Raw genomic sequence first — 17856 nt, 5'->3', positions numbered from 1 at the left:
TTGAGACGGCTCATGCAAAAGGAATGAATGCAAATAAAACCTCTCAACAAAAATTTGGGGCCTAAATGGAAAAAAGGTCATATATTTATCCAGTCTTTTACTGAGGTGGACAAACTGCGTCCTAGTCTTTGCTGGCTGGAAGTGCTGCTGGCAGAAAAGCACCGAACTTAGTTTGGAAACCGTGCCTTTATTATAAATTCCTCAGTCGCCTGAGGCGCTCTGGCAGGTATGTTATAGAGAACAAAAACAGAAATAGATCTGTCACTGCGGGATCATTATTCAGTAAATATTAGAGCCGGGGGAAGGTGACAGATCGACAGCCCCAGAGAACGGGGTCCCCTGTTATCAGCAGCACAGGAGCGATGCTGGCAGCAGCATAGCCGGCTGGCTGCAGCCACGGGCCTCTGCTAACAAGTTGCAACGCTGTGTCGTGGGGAAGAAGCTCAGTCTTCATCCCTCAGGCAGTCCTTGGCTAGTTCAGGCTTTCTCCCAGACTGAACTCGGACACCCTCTCACCAGAAAGCACATTTTCAAGAGGGTCTTTGCTGGGGAGCAGGTGGAGGTGGTCCTCTCTCAAAGTGAACTGAGAGGAAAAAACATCTGGCTGGTCCCCTTAGACAATATGTAAAAAGCCCAACCTCGAAGTTTACGAACATGTGCACCCCAGCTCACATCTGCCCTATGCAATAGTTGGCTTTGGGCTTAGCCCTGGAGAGGGGAAACATTTCCAAATGATGCAGGGTTGGGGTGATAAGCCAATGCTGAGAACCATCCCTTCTAGGCAAGAAGGTTGCAGAACCCCACGTGGTGGTCCAGAGGGTAGGCAGAAGAGGGACTTTGACTACTTCCAGAGCAGTCACAGGGGCTGTACATTCCTCCTCCAGCACTTGCTATGCCTTGTGCTTTCACAAGAACAGATGAATTAGGGTGACAGAAGAATATGGACCTATTTGAGACGTATCTTAAATACTATCCAGCTCAAGAAAGAAAAATACAAAGCCTGGACTAAACCTAAACATATTTCCCTGCTCTCACCATGCAGACCCAAGAAAAGCACAGGCCCGCAAGAGTCACCTCTGCTTTCCACATGTTCCATAATTGTCTGCATACCCCGAGGGGTTAGCGTAAGGACGCAGCATAAGCTCCCAACCGGCTGCTGCATGACAGTGTAAGTTATGGTTCATCCTCAATGACCTGCTCATTGGCTTGGATCGCCTGTGTCCCAGACAGAATGAGAAACAGGACATTATTACAGCCATTTTGTATTCCCTGCGAACACTTGCAGAGCAAAACACAGACTGGGAGGCGTCAGTCAAGAGATCCGACAGCTCACTGAAACCCTTCCGAGACAGGGCAGGACGGTGAGTTCAGGTCCTGGGCCACAAGATTGCAGGACTGAGCAAGGCTAGAAACACAAGTGGAAGACACTTCCCACCTGCAGCTCCTACAACCCAAATGAGAGGGTCCTCCAAGAGAAAGAAAGAACATGGGAAGCAGCAGGAATGGGATGATGTGGGTTTACCACCCGGGCATGCTGGAGCTACAGCATCTGAGCAATGACCTTCAGGGAGGGATGGAGCAGCCAGGAGCTATGGAGAAACCACAGCTGGGAAGGAGGCGGCGGCCAGATTGACTCTTGTTTTATTGATTGTGTTTGCTAAAAAAAGTCAAGGTTATTTTTGACCTGATGCTCAAAACCATGTGGGCAGCATTCTAGAGGAGGGAGAAAAAGACCCGAGCTTGTTCCCAGTCACATGCAGAGGCATGACTTTCTGATGACTCAGCACTGGAGTACAGGGGTCTTGGGGGACCCCATGGCCCAGCCCCCCCAGAAGTGACATTATACTAGACTGTAAATACAACTCCACAACCTGTGTTCCAGCCTCCCAAATAAAGCCCACGAGCTTCCTGAGCCAGATATGGTTTGGTGTGTTATTTAACATAGACACACAACACCCATAAAGGGAGAGACAAGAGAGGCAACAGTGGAAATAAATACACACACACACTTACTTATAGGATAATCCCCCAACCCAGCAGCTGCTTTATGTAGAGTGCAATACAGGGAAATAGCATCATCTTGAATTAGGTGCACAGGTCAGCAAGGGACTTTGAGTCCTTTAAGCTACACAGACACTTCTCTTCTCAGGGACTCCCAGAAATGGCTCTTCCCCTTTTTTCTCTGATTTTTTTGACTAAGCAGGAGTTGCACCTTTGCTCCTAGAAGTGGCAAATCAGTCTTGGTTCACAGGCACCCTAAAGATACACCAGGAAAACCATTTTCTTTGGTTCCCTATTGCTTTGGAAAGAATAGTGTAACTTTGTGCTGGCTGGGCTCGCCTGAATCCACTTTAAAAACAAAACAGAAATGCATCTTAATCTGAAAGCTCAAGGAGTAAAGCTGCGGTTGCAAAATTGGCAGTGGTTGCACAGGGAAGCAAACCAACCAAGCAAAGAAGCTCCGCCCCTAACACTTAAGTCCTTCTTCATGTCCTTCAGTATCTCAACTAGTTCCCCCTCTTTTCCTTCCAGGGTTTTGCTTGTGCCAGAAATCTGTCCTCCCAATTTCTGCCGAAGACCGAGACCTTCCCTTCTCCTCTACCTCAGTTCATTAACCTGTCGGGAACATGGGTGCTGGGTTCACACCAAATACAGATATGACAACTCCCAGCCCTGCCTTGATCTCTGCAATCAGGCTTTGAGGTATGAATTACAGTCAGTGGGTTACTCCCTCCTCCCTGCAAACGTCTCTAAATGTATATTCCTGTGACATTCCTCAGTTATTACTAAGGTAAGCTGCTCTTCTGCAAGACGCAATAGCTTCAAGACCAATACCATACTTTACAAATCCTGAAGTGCTGACCATGTACACATCCACCTAGACTAATTTCCAACTTCTAATTGAGACCATATGAGATGTATCGCTAACACAGATGAGATTGTTCACTTTTTTTTTGGGGGGGGGGGGGGGGCGGGGGGTGCAGGGTGTGGAGGGAAGGCGGTGTTTGTTTAAATACTCGCTTCTTTCTCGTGCTTCTTGTCTGTTTGGAGGGTCCTGCTGGTCCAGGTCTCCTTGCTCTGCGGAGCTGCCTTTATACCATGCCTTTTACAGATCGATCAAAGTCCACCTTAGGGGTAGCCAGGGCTTTGCCCTCCCAGCTCATGCTGAAATGCTGCACCAGAACTCCCCTGCTCTTCTCATTTCTTACCCACAAGCATTTTACATCCATTTTCTCTTGCATCAAAACTGTCTTTGTTTAAGAAGCTCTTTTTCTTTCCTGGCATTTCCTCCTCCTTCCTGTACAAGGAAGAGCCAGACCCACCCAGCTATCACTTATAAGTTACACGAGGCCAGCTCTTTTAAGGCAGCACATCTGTACCAAGCAGTAAAGTGCAGGGCAAATTGTCTCAAGTGCCTTGAAGAGATACTAACTCAAGTCCCAGAAGTGATGCAGATATATTGCTCAGGCAGAGTCCTGCTGGGGAAGTTATTTTGCTTCTGGTTTCAGACCCAGCACAACTGGAGCTCACGCTTGGTGACCTATGCAAGAAGGACCACTGTGATAAACACCGTAATAAAAACAGCGGTTTTCTTCATCAGCCTATTTAAGTCCATTTTTCTTGAACAAGAGTGACTGAAAACACAGAGTAGTCTCCAGGAGGTCTCGCTTGTATAACAGCACAAGCAACTCCCCAGTTACACTGGAAACACCCTGACTTGCAGCCTGAGATCACACTGGCCTTTCTCACAGCCCCATCAGCCTGATGGCTTGTTTTCACACCATAATTGAGCATTGCACCAAGCACTTCTATCTACCAGGTGGTTTCCAACTGACATGATTTCCTAGCTGGCAGCAAAAGCCCCATTACACCCACATTTGCATTCATCCCACTTTGCATTACAGACTCTCTTCTGGTTTTGCTACTGCAGCTCTTCCCCTTGACCGTCCTCACCCCACTTTTGTGTTCCCACAGTTCCAGCACTGTGCCAGCAGCAAAGCCCATGAGCATGCTCCTGCTTTTTGTGCCAGTGTCCTCAATGAAAGCAGGAGCCAACATCACCTCCAAGGAACCTCAGTGGTTATCTCCTCTTTCAACACTTCCCACCACCACTTCTCCTTTACCCATCTCTTCACCTACAACAGCTGGGCTATACTGTGTCTTCTCCAGAAAAACAAACCACTTACGTAATGCAGCATCACATTAACCTCTCACCACGAAGTCATCTCTTTGCTGAGGACATCAGTTACCTTTCCAAAGGAAGATATGGGGTTAGCCTGACAAAAGCTAACTTTAGGAGGCCAACCCTGCATCATATCTCAGTCTCTTTGTACCTACAGCCATGCCTTTACAACTTGTTGAAAGCCTTGTAGACCACTGAAGTCAGACCAATCATCAATCCACAGCTTGGGTGCTGTGTCCCACTTAATAGCAAACTTGTGAAGCTTGAAGCCCTGTTTGCCAGTTCTACAGCTCACAGGCATCATGTCTCACCCGCAGAGCCCAGGGCACCGTGTGAAGCCAAGTAAGGCAGCAGGCGTCTTTGTCCCTGCATCACACAGAGAGAGATGAGCTATCTTGTTGACCATATGGTCACCAAGTCAGAGGGTTTAGGTTTCAGCTGGTCTCCAGAAGTGCCAGGACCTTGCCCTCTTGCTGGAAGGCGACCAGTAGCCACCGATGCCATGGGAACAGTGGTTCCTTTCATTCCCAGAAGGACACCATGCAAGGAGGTGTTTGACAACACAGACTGGTGTCACCTTGAGACCGCACAGCAAGCCTGCACAGCTCCACAAGCTCCCCTTCCAGCCCAAGACCAATGCAGCAAGGGAGACTAGAATATCCACTGGGATTTAAACACAGCCAGGCTTATTTCATCCCACATGCATGAATGAGGCAGAGGTGAAAAACAGACTCTTATGCCAATTTACCAAGTGATTACCTTGAGGCTACTTAATGTGTCTGGCCTTTCTTCACCCTCCTCATACAAAAAGGATAATATTTATCTAATCTCTCTCAGATTTTCAAGCATTGTGGTCAATAGCTAAAAAAGGCACTTGATAAGTGCCAAGTATTATATAGCATGTGTACACACGTGCTACCCAAATATATATCTAGCCCAGACTGGAGGGGAGAAACTTTTCATCAGGATGCCATCAGCTCCATTCACTGCCAAAGCAGATGACATGTCCCTGTTAGAGACATGCCGTGCAAGTGCCACCACTCGTGTTTGGATGCTGGGCAGTGAATAAGTTGTGCGCCAGTAAGCAGGCAGCACCCTGACACACACACAATTATATATATATTTTTATATATATATAGGAAAGGCAAGCAGAGCGTTTGACTCCTCTTTCTTGTAGGGCAACAGGAAAATTGATTTGTCATCCAGGCATATTATACCTCGCAATCCAGACAGAAACATTAGCTTTCAATTACCTGATATGTTTAGCATTACAAACAAACCTACTGGCACGCCAGCTCCAGACCATGTGAATATGAATTTGATTGTGGGGGGGAATAGAGGGAAGGCATCTCTTAAAACCCTTGACCAGTAAGACCTGCCTCCTCCAAGCAGAGGTGCTGCAGATGTTGATGGGAAGCCCTGGAGGCTGAGAAACCCATGACATTGGGGCAGGTCCCACACCCCAGGGCAAAGCACAGCCATGGTGGGGACTGCCAGCTACTTTCATCCATCCCTCGCACCCCACGCAGGGCTGAGGACGCCATAAAGGAATCAGCCATCTTTCACAGTATTTTAAGGCACTTATCGCATACATTTAATAACCAGAGGCATGAAGGGCTTGATTCCCCTCAATATGGAAGTTATAAAAGTGAATAGGCAACTGAGCATTAAAGGCAAGTGCAGCTGAATAGAGACTTATGAGGACAATATTTTCCTCATTTAAAGCATGGGCTTCCCCTTCCCAAAAGCACATGGAAATGTCACCCAGCAGCAGATAACTTTGCATCATTAAGGACAATTTGAGGTCAGTGGGAAAAGGGGAGGGGGTGAGGGGTGGAGAAAGCAAATCCAGCTCTGTAGAAACAATTATGAGCATAACCCCACAGTGTAATTGTGATTCGTCAAGGTAACAATCATAAAATACACCACTGCAACGCAGGTCCCTCTGCACTAGCAGATCTGCTCCTCTTGCCAAGGCCACATAGGGATATACGGGTGCTGCAGAAGATGTGAGGGGGATGTATCCGGTCCCCATCCCATGGCCCCAGCCAATTCCAACCCAATGATCCAAACCAGCCCCTCCAGAATAGCCGGGCAAAGGAAAAAGCCCCGATCCCTCGCTGGCTGGGGAGGGTGTGGGAACAATACAGCCATGCACAAGCCATGTGGCATCTCCACAGTCTTCGTGGAGAAACCCAGCTGCTACACACCACAAGCAACTCATAGGGCAGCAGGCGTTCAGAAGACGACTCCCATGCAGGACATCTTTCAGATGAGCCCAGAGGAAATTCACACTCATCCCAACAGCATCTGCCTGGCCCCAGGCCAGCTAGGAGTGACTGCTAGGTGCTGAAGAGCTGCTACAGCTGCACTACTTCACAAAATTGCCATATAAAGACACCCTACTGTGGAATATACCCTAAGAAACAGCTTTAAGCTCTGCTGAACACATGATTTTTCCAGGCATTGCAATTAAGCCATGCTGCCTGGCACCCATAAGGACGCATAAGAGCTGTACCTAAAGGAGAGAGGGAAAGTGCATGCGTTTAAAAAACGGACAGCAGTGTCAACATGACCAGGACCTCACCCTTTGCTTTGTCCCCAAGGACACAAGACCCTCTCAGGCACAGGTTGCACTGTGCCCCGTGTTTGTGCATTCACACGTTTTCCTTCAAAGACCTCTGCAAGCCTCCAGCTCACCCCAGGGCAGCCGCCACATCCTGCACCAGCTCTGGCTGGTGACTTATGGAGCAGAGAGCATCCTTTCCATGGACAATGTGTCAGTATTACTAGAGGACAGCGGGCTGCCTGGACCCAGCATGGACAGATTGCTGCAGCACACAGGAAGCAGTATGTTCCCGTTATTGCACACTATATCCAAGGTTTTTTCAGTGCAGGAAGAGTTATGCCCAGTCACTCTCTTTCAGAAAGGAAGAAATAGGTACAAGTGGGATGGCAGAGCTGAAGATGTGCTGTGGGCAGCAGTGCAACTGCCATCACAATACCCTCCTTAATTTCCCATCACTATTACTCAGCTACCGCTGGGAGAACCCAGCCCTGGGGTCCCAAGCAAGAACTGAGGTATCCAAAAATCACCCCAGTGCTGAAGAAACCTCATTTATCAGAGGTGAGCAACAGTGCAAAAGCTTCAGGAGGGAACTCCCAAGGACTGCAGCATCTCCTGCATGTGGAGCAGGGTTAGGGGGACAGTGCCCTTGAACCCCTTTGCGTACAGGCTGGGGTCCTAGCTCAGCCCCAGCTCCCTGCCCACCACCTCAGCAACTCCCAGCTGCTGCAGGCTCTCCCCCCACCTCTTTCTTTTTTACTGCCTATCACTATCTGACCCCTGCACAGTCTCAGACACCAGCAGAAGTCAGAAAGCACAAGATGGGATGAGCAGTTTAGTCCTGCAGACATGGACATAAATACATGAATGCAACCACCTTGGGGTGAAGCATCAGCAAGAGCTCAGTCCCCAGCTGCAGCACCAGTCATAGCTTTCTCCCCTTTTCCTCTGGGTGGCAGACTCAAAAACTATGATATTTCCCCAAAAGGGCATTTGTTTCATTACTCGCAGGCAGGACAGCCTGTGAAGCCAGTCCTCTGTGCCTGGAGAGGTGCTTCCCGCCATTAGACATGGATCTGGGTACATGGAAAGGGGCTCCTGCTCAGGACCACTAACACCAACCTGTGCATCTGATCACACCGTGTCTCTGAAACAGCTATGCAGCCGACTGGGACAAGAGGGCAATTCAAGGGAAGAAAAAAAAATTCCCCTAGGAGTTTTACACCAAGCACAAACCTCAAGGTGAGGCAGCACCCTTTGCTTTATGGGGTGCAGAAGACAAAAAGTAGTCCCCTTTTTAGGCAGCTCCCCGGGCACCTGTCATGCCAAAGGAAAGAATGCTTTCATCCATAGGATTTCATATGCAGCGAGAGGCAGCAGCGTGCAGTGTTTTGTGGTCTTTAAAGATCAAACGGCATTTTATAGAGGAAGCAGCACCCCGGTCAAAATCGGCTTCAGTAATCATATTCTGCCTCTATTAAACCCTCCCTGCATCTTCAAACTGGAGGTCAGATTCCCTCACACTCCCATCTCCAAACAGGTCAAGCGCTTTTCAGAAATTAAAATATATATATATAAATTCATACAGGCAGACAGAGCTGCCAAGCTCTGCTCCAAAGGCAGCTGTGTTTCTCTCCTAGAGAGCACAGTGCCTACACACATTAGCAAGACAAGGAGATGTACTAAAGGTACGGGATCACTAGAGTTCATCTTGACAGGAATAACTCTTCGTACAGAGTAGTGCCAAAGAACACGTGGTGGAAAGGAGCCCCCCAAAAAGGCACGGGGCTTTGATGATGGGCAAGACAATGTCCTGATAGACCATATAAGCTCAGCTAGGACCCAAAGGGGAGCGCTGCCAGCCACACGCATGCATTGCACTTTATACTGTGTTTGAAGACAGGAAAATGGATGGAGGAGAAAAAGGAGAAAATAAAATCTCCCACGAATTGGCTATTACTGTGATACGCGGCACTGGGAACAAGGAGGCAGGAGCAAGAGTCCGGCAAGAGCACACGCAAGAGCCGGGGATAAGGATGCATGAGCACTGCGGCAGGAGGTGGCTGCGGTCCTTAATCCGGACCTGCTGCCTTTCCTGGCCCTGCCCGCTGCCACCCACCCACTCAAACCCACAAGCACGCTTTCTAAAACCACAGCCTCCACCAGAGTCTAAATTCGGGAGCTTTTTATATCCACATCAGCTTCATCCCAAATCCTGTTTCAATGTAGCTGCATGTTATCAGGCAGATCCTTCCCACTGCTCCCATGCCTGGATCCCAAAAGCTGCATGGAAACCAGAGCTTGGAGCTGCAAACTGCGGGTGCCAAAGGGTCCCTCTGCTTCTGCATGGTCATGGCTAGTTAGTGGCCAAAATCCAGCACCATCCCTCAGTCCCCCATCCCATTTTATCCTCCTCCACTCCCCAGCAGTTCACCGCCCCCGTAGCATGGCTCATCCCATTTCCAGCTTTCCCACACACCCCAAACATCGGGAAAGCCGCTGCCCAAACGAGGGGAGAGGAGAGCCAATCTTTCTTGGACTTGTATCCCGCTCCCACGAAGCATTTGTTTTCCCAAACGGCTCACAAGGAGCCTGAACTTTGATCCTCCAGCATTTTGGCTCCTCAGATGTTTATGAAGCTCGAACAAGCGGGCAGCAATGCCCAGCTGGGCTGGCCGCAGGCCAGACTCCCAGCCGCTCCGCTCAGGACAGCCATGGGCAGAGCAGCTCCAACCTGCAAGGAGACTTGCTGGGGTCCCCGTTACCTTCACAGCACCTCAGATCTGCCAGCCCAGCCCGCCAACTGCTCCCCTTAAAGCCAAGGGACCTGGCAAGCTCTCCATGGAGTTTATTTTGAGCCAACTACCACGACCCCCTCCGGTTTGCATCTGCATTGCAAATAAACCACAGCCAGCTCTGCCCACCCTCCCTAGCAGCGATGGAGAGACTCCTCCATCCCCCAAGAGAAGGGCTCAGTCCCCTTCTCCCCAGCTAGGAAAAAAAACCTCCCCCCTTCCCTGCCCCCCAAGCTTTTCCTAAACACTGGCTTGCTCTTATTGCAGAGGCGTAAGAGCAGAAACATCACTCAGGAGCAGGGGGATGCACGCACTAAGACACAGTGACTCGGAGTTCTAGTCTTCCCGGGATAGCAGATATTTTGTGGGAATTCTGCTGGCTCTGAAAAGGAAAAGCCAACCAGCATGTCTATTAACATGACACAGGCAGGAGGAGGCAGGGAAGGGAAGAAAGGAGAGCAGGGAGGGAACAGACACTTTAAAAGCTCCCCTCCTAACCATCTACTTTGTTCATATAAACGTGAAAAAAAGCACCTTGCAAAAACGTTATAGAAGACACACTGACAGCCAGAGATGCTGCTAACCAGGCTGTTGTGTTTGAGCCGATTCAGCTATGCAAACAGCAAATCTGGGGACGGTTTCTATCTCGTATCGCAGCTCAGTCTGCCGTTCCTCTAGATAAAGGCATAACTGAATTATGGAGAAGCCTCTGCTCATCGAGCACCTGAACAGAGAGCAGCACTCACAGCCCGGGCTTGCCAGCACTCCAAAATGAGCTGCCCCAACCAAGCCCCTGCCCTTCGCTCACCATGGGCACCTCCTTCACCAGGGCCAAAGGTGGGATGAAACCCTTGAGCTCACGCTATCCAAACACACTGCTGTCGGGCTGCGCTGGCTGTTAAGCAAATACATTTTGCTTTACGGCAGGAGCAAGGCAGGAGCACACAACCTGACTTACTGCAGCTTCGCCAACACGTGGCGACTCATTAACCCAGTGCCAACAATCCCCACCCTTCACTAGCAGGCTCTCCTCGCAGTTTGAAGATGTCGTTCATCACTGGGGCTTGGGATTTTGCACAGAGGTTTAAGACCACAGCAGTGAGAAGCAATGACATCCAGTGCCCACACATGCCCCTCTCAATAGCCCAAGGCCACGTCCCCTCGTAGGAGACATGAGCATAGACATGACAAGCCTGATAGCTTGGTGCTCCTCAAAACAAGCCTCCTATTTCTGAAGCATTCCCAAGAGGCTGGCGTTACACTGACAGGTATAAAATCTCACAGGAGTATTTGAGAGATTCAGAGGTCCTGCTCAGTTGTAATTGTGGGGAGGCCGCGAGCGAGGAAGCCAGGCTGCACCTCCTGATGGCGCCTGCCTTTTCACCACTTGGGTTGAAGATGTATTTAACGGCACACATGTCTTTTTGGCACTGTTTAGGGTCACGGAGCAATTTCAAGGCCAGAAAGCAGATCATCAGACAAAGTCCTTCCAGCAATATTCTGTTGTTGTTGGGGTTTTTTTGTTGTGTGTTTTTTTTTTTTTTCCAAAGAATCACTCAAACTTTGTTTTTTCTCCTGGGCAGCTGGAGAGCCAGGAGGGTCCCAGCACCAGCCCAACCTCAGAGTAAACTACATGAGCCCAGAGGGTTATCAGTGAAGGAAAGCTCATTCTGCACAAAGAATACAGACATTGTCTGCTGCTGACCCCAGGCAGCCCTCCAGGGAGCAGACTGGCTTGCTCGCAGCCTGCAGCAGCTGGGGCCCAAGACCTTGTGCCGCGTGCCAGGCTGGGGCTTACCGGGGATGGCAGCTGGCAGGGGACAGCCCTCTTTCACGCCAGCTCCTTCTCCCCCTGTGGATATTGCAATGGGACAGAGAAGGGCTGCCTTCGTGCTCCCTCCTCCTCTGCAGCAGGAGGGCTGGGACCAGGTGTCACCAACCTACACAGTTGGCATCAACCCACCAATATGCTCTCACCCACAGCCTCCCCATGCCAGCCTTGCACCGAGCTCGCAGGATGCCCACCAGCCCCCAAGCCACCTTCAGGCTCTCCAGGCAGCCAGCAGACCTGCCCAAAGCCACACTGGCAGCCCCCAACCCCAAGCCACCATCAAACCACAGATACCCCACAAGAGCACTGGGTCAAGCCACTCTCCAGTCTCTCCTGCTGCAATGCCAAGGCTCGGCTTCAGCCTCTGGCACAGCACACACAGGGTCACTGTGCCAGGTTTGTGCCCGTCAAAACATTCCCAAAGCTTTCTGCCCCAGAAGCACTTACAGCCCTTCCGCCTGTTTCCCTGGCTCCCAGTGAAGGCAGGAGGCAGAGGAGAAGGAAGCAGGATGAAGCCAGAGAGGAGGGCAGAGCTCAGAACCAAAGCAGTGCTGGGATGCTCAAGGGCAGAAGCTGCAGCTCCCTCCCCTGCCGCTCTGGGCCCTGCAGGAAAGCAGGAGCACGTGAGAGGCACCACTGACTCCCACCTAAGCTGACACAGCCCCCAGCACCACTGGAATCGCCTTGCCAGCAACGAGCACAGCAATGCCACCATCTTGGGAAATCACCCTGTGCATCGGTAGCTCCAGCATCCTCCACAGCTCCCCCGAGGGCTGCAGCACACGCAGCCTCCATGCAGCGCCGCCCTGCACACTCCTGCCCTTTCCCCAGCCCGGCTGCCCCATGAGGGCATCCCAGCCCTCCCAAGAAGCACAGTGCAAGCATCAGCTCCAGGTTCCATATTTTGGGTGCTGAGACCATTAGGGCTGCCTGTAGGCTGCTCGGCCATGAGGTCTCAAACAAACACACCGAGACGGGGAACCTCTCCTGGGTGAGAGGCAATACACAATCCCCTGGAGCCCCCGCACACTGACCAACAGCTTCTGTCCATGACAGTTTTCAGCTGGGTTGTTTTTGGTTTTTTCACATCTTTCCCTTATCTCCCCTTTGAAAAAGCCTGTAGTTGCTATGGAAATAGTCTCATCAGTATGGGTGGAACGTAGCAGTACCAGCCAAAACTCCCTGCGGCTCCCAGTTGACACCAGTGCCTAGGAATTGGCAGCACTGGAGGTTACCCCAAGCTGCACAGAGGATACCCTGAGCTTAAAGCAGCGCTTGGCACCAAGGGGTGAGCGAGACCCATCTGGGAGTCAAGGGCAGGGACCTGCAATTCACCCAGGGATAAACCAGGAAAAAAAAAATAATCGAGACATCCTCATGCTGGCTAAGGGATGAGAGGGTTATAAACAGCAAAAAGCGGCAGTCTCCCCCAGCAATACCCTCGCTGCGAGCAGGAGGTGGCCACAGACAAGGGCAGCAAGAGCAGAGCTGAACTTTGTCACTGGTCCTGCCACCAGTTCAATGCACCCCTCCAGGGAGACTTCTGCCCCCCTCTCTGTACCCCCACCTCTGATAGGAAGCTAATAAGAAAGCAGGGTGTAAATGGCAACCATCAAGAGCTGTGAAGAGGCTTGGAGAGTAGAGCAAGAATCTTTCCATCCAGCAAAGAGACCAGTGTGTTGGGCAAGGCTGTGTGCCCCAATGGACCCACTTCACCCACTGAGTCACCCCCTCCCGTCCGAGAGCCGTGGCTGCATACCATTCAGATTTTACACCGTGAGCAGATTCCTTGCTGAAAACACTGGCAGGGTCTTTGCAGGCAAAGGATCATCCTTTATCACTAGATCTTGGAGCAAGGTCCCCAGGCACCAGAGACCAGCTGAGTAGGAAATGCATCTTCTCCATGGGAGTGGAGAGCAGGCCAGCAGCGCTCAGTGCATACGGAGGTGCTACTGCCATGCTGGCAGAGGTAGAACATCTGTCATTAACCCTAGATTTAGGGTAAGTGCTAGGGACCCCCATCTCCATCACCCCACCCGGCTGGGAGAGAGGACATGACACTCTATGAACAGCACAGAGCCTAACCAGGGCGTGCACGCCACCTCCTGCCTCCAGCCATGCTGAGTAGCTGTATTCAAGCTGCCAGCGTCCATCACCTTGTCACCAGCTGCAGCCCATGACAAATGGCAGCTCACCTAGCAATGACAGCAGGAGGTTATCCCAGCTGCAGGATGCAAACACAGGTCTCTGCCACTATCGAGGGCTGTCCCCAGCCATCTCCAACATGAGATCACTTCACAAGCAGCAGTTAACCCTAATGCATCCTGGTGTCACAGCTATGAGCTTCTGAGCTGTGTGGTGGACAGTCACATCACCAAACCCTTGTCAGCACTTATCATGGACCACCACACGTGAAACTCCTTTCACAGCATCTTTGCATGCTTGGCAACGAGCAAGCTACAGATGTTTCCACAACCATTTGTCTCCTAGAGCAGGGATTTTCCTACATTCAATGTTGATGCCACCGTGCAGATCTCGCCAAGTTTCTCCATCCTCCCCCACCAGCTCTACACAAAGCCACTGGGGCTGTCACACAGCACATCCCACCCTCTGCTCTCAGTCCTGCCTGCAAAGGGGGAAGCATATGGGCAGCACCACCACAGCACCGTGAGGCACTACAGAACACCCATTGGGCTGACAGGTTACTGGTGCCAGGGTGGATCTGAGCGCAGCACGGAGCATTGCTGGACCCTGCCAGTCCTTACAGGTGCACAAGCCTAATTGAAGGTCTAAATAACATCAAACTGCAAGGGGCACATCTACCTCAGGAGCCATCCACATCTTCAGTCTCGCCAGATCCCAGATGCTTTCCCAAAAGGATGCACTCGAGAGAGAATGATGGGCTTGAGCTGCTACTGAGCCATCCAGGCTTGGTCAGAGATGCTGCAAACAGGAGCCTGCACACTGGCAACTGTCCTTTCCCATCCAGATGTAGCAGATTCAAGACCCAAAGCACAAAGGAGCAGCCAAAATGCTTCCTACACCCACCATTTCATCCCATACCCAGGGAACAACACAGTCTCTTTTGCTCCCCACTGGCAGAAATTTCGTTGCACCAGCCCACAACATTTTGCTCCACAGTTTTGGGGAGCTGTTCTGGAAGAAGCTGCATGCAAAGTTGCCTGCAAAGCAAAGGGTCTCTCTGCAAAAGCAACAGAGAGGCCTGAATTGGCCCTGCTCAAACCAGGGACAGCAAACCCAAGCTTGAGCCAGGGGTGCAGCCAGCCGCCCGTGACACTGTGACACTGCCACCTCCTTCTCACGACGCTACACCACTGAGCATTGCTATCCCTCATGCAACATCCCCAAAGGCCTGGGTGACAGGCTGTGTTGTCCATGCTCGCACAGCCTTTTTCCCACCCGTGACCAAAAGGTGACCTCAGCGATGGAGCAGGGACCATCTCGTACCACAGAAAACTAAAGCACAGACCAAGAAAACAACTTATCCCTCATCATACAGCAAGCCTTTCAGGATGCCTTAAGATGCAAATCTCCCAACATCCACCTTTTCACCATCTTTACCCCAACCTGGGGGTCCCCATCAAAACCTCAGCAGCAGGGATGCTTTGGCGGGTCAGCCCTAAGGGTGCTGCTACCAGTTGGATGCTGCTACCAGGCGGCACAGCAGCATTTTGGCACTGGGTCCTGGGGGGGGCACCCAGGTGGATGCCTGGGTGCACCCTGATTGCATCTCACAGCACCTTGAGACACCCGGAGGAGAGCCACCGGCTGTGCCCCGTGCCTGCATAGCAGCACAGCACCTCAAATAAAAACTCCCCACAGCCAACAGAGCGAATAAGATTACAACAAATATAAACTAATGATACAGCTGTCAAGACAGATTAGACTGCACAGTGTAAAAAATTGCAGGGCTGTTTAGTCACAACAATATAAGATTAATTTATCAATACAGCTTATGTGGCACTGGAGAGATAGCAAATTGAATAAGTGAATCTTTTCTACACCTTGCACAAGGAGGGAGTCTCAGACCTGATGGGCGCACGGGTCTGGATGCCAGTGAGGATCTGTGGCTGGAATCAACCCCACAGGGCGGGTTTAATACAGCCCAGGGGGGTCTGCACCCTCATCCCAGGCATGGGGGACAGGCACACATGCCACCCATACACACGGCTCTGCACCCACAAGCTCCAAAAGGTGCCCACCCTTCTGTCAGGAGCTTCCCAGACCCCTTTCCACAAGCTCCTCTAAGTCCAGCATTAAGGGACTTGAGCCATTTGTGTCGTGTCACCTTTAAGCTCTGTCCCAGTTACAGCGTATGCGTGTTTCAGCGCACACAGTAATCAGAGGCAGCGATCCACCGTGCTAACGCATGCAAAAATATGCACAGCCACCTCCACCCTTTGGGGGCTAAGCCCTGGCAGACATGGGCAAGCTTGCAGACCTGAGAACATCTCTCAAAGGGTGCCCAAAAAACCAAGAATCCAACTGGCAGGTCCTTGGGAGATGCTTCCCTGTTCATCCCGCAGCTTCTGCCCAAAGACTACATCATCCCCAGCAGGCCCATATCATTTCAGATCTCTCATACGTTGCCATCTGTGGGTTAAAAACGTGCAAGTAAATAAATAGCTGCAGCGATAATGAGCCAAGGTTTCGATCTGTGAAGGTGAGAGCACAGCAGCAGCCGCCGATATGAAGGAAGCGCCCGTTTCTATAAATATTGAAATCCGGTAATTATCATCATTAGAACTAGTTGTGATTTAGCCGTAGCTCAATCCCAGCAAGTAAGAATGGCATTTATTTGCCACAATTAGAACAGCTAAAAATACCTCCCAAACCTTGCCTGGTTCAGCCCCATCCCACCACCCCCCCAAGCAGGCTCAGCCTTGGGCAGGGAGCAATGTAAAGGGGAGGATCACTTGAGAGACCATGTCGGGGGTGAAGAAACCCTGTGCTCCCCCAGGGACACCAGGACACCGACGCAAGGACACCCCATCTTCTAGGAGTCCTTCCCAGCTCCGCTCCATGGCTTTCTCCCTAACTCTGGTCCAGCCCAGCTAACTCCTGCCCCACCGCACTGGTTCACCAGTGCAATGTAGCTGCTCTCTATGCAAAGCAACGTCCCCTTTAGCAAGCTGCCTTTTCCATACTGAAAGTTTCTTTGCAGTTGTACCAAAAGGCACAGATTAGCTTTAAAAGGCAAATGGAAAGGCCTGGCTCACCCAAGCCATCCTGCTGGCAGTGAGGGGCAATGGCCCTGGTAGCACCCAACTGATCTCAAAGAGCCATCTCTGACAGACACACGTTTCCTCGCCTTGTGGGAACATTACAGTTATGCCAAGAGCCTCCACACACTCAGCATCTCTTCCAGGCACCAAACAAGTGCTAAAGGACTCCAAGAGCTCAGCGTGCCAGACACACACCTTCATAGATGAACTTGCTGGAAGACCTCATCCTTCCTCATCTCTATGGACAGGGATCAACGCCTTGCATAAAATCCTGTGAGGGGTATCAAGCTATCCTATCCTATCTCTGCAAGGTGACCAGGGTGCCATCACCTCTCCACAAGCCTTTAAACTTGCAGGGACTCAGCCATCCTCCCTTGGGGACACATCTGCATGTCACCTGCCACCAGCAGTTTCCCAGCCTTTTCCCTGATGATAAACAAATGCCCGCAAGATGCAGATAGATATCGCAGGAGGCATCACCTCAAGGCAGCTACAACCACTTCTTGGCTTCCCACCCAAGACCACAACCCAGGAAAATCCCCATCCGCTGACCCAAATTGCCCAGGGCCATCTCCTTGTGCTTGCTCCGAGACTCAAGATTTTCCCCGCGGAAACGTGCCCAGCTCCCCCAGTCAGGGATGTTCTTTCTGACAGTCATGGTGAATATTTTCCCCTGCTTATTCAATAATATCTGGAAAGGGCCGTGAAATGGGCAGCTTAGCAATTCTCCGCTGCGCGGGGGAGAATGCACTGAGGTGCTTGCTGCCAGGTCCTAACAACAGCCCAAATATTCATCCCGGCCCCATGGGCCACCACCTGCTCCTCCCCAAAATGCCTCCAAGCCCTGGGACTTTCTCAGCCTCCACCTCTCTCCAAGGGTAATCTGACCCCTCTGATGGCTTCCCCCCCCCCCCCCCCGCCCCTTGTTTGCCTCTGAACTCTCTCCAGTTTGTCCATATTCCTGTAATAAAGTGCCTCAAACTGAGGCCACATTCCTGGGGTTGTTATTATTATTGTTTTGGGGGGGTTCGGTTGTTTGGTTTTTGTTTTTTTTTCATAAGAAAAGCTCGTTTGTAGCTCTGCTCCCACAGCTCCCCCTCTCCCCAAATGTAGCCCATCGCTATTTGCTTAGGGCCCTAAGCCAGTTTTCAGTCCATTTGGCAGCGTCATATCCAAGGCAAACTGAACTAATTTTAAGAGTAAGATTTGGCGAGACACTATATCAAATGCTTTGC

The 17856-nt window shown here is 51.1% G+C and overlaps 1 protein-coding gene across 5 annotated transcripts in view; it reads right to left on the bottom strand.

The window, feature by feature from the left end:
* NTRK3 (neurotrophic receptor tyrosine kinase 3) overlaps positions 1 to 17856 on the bottom strand; it is a 215799-nt gene that overhangs the window by 182630 nt on the left and 15313 nt on the right. The window lies entirely within an intron of this gene.

This window comes from Gavia stellata, chromosome 13 (assembly GCF_030936135.1).
Source record: "Gavia stellata isolate bGavSte3 chromosome 13, bGavSte3.hap2, whole genome shotgun sequence".
NCBI classification, from domain to species: Eukaryota; Metazoa; Chordata; class Aves; order Gaviiformes; family Gaviidae; genus Gavia; species Gavia stellata.
Note: the sequence above shows the minus strand (reverse complement) of the source record. Positions and strands in the feature narration are given on the sequence as shown.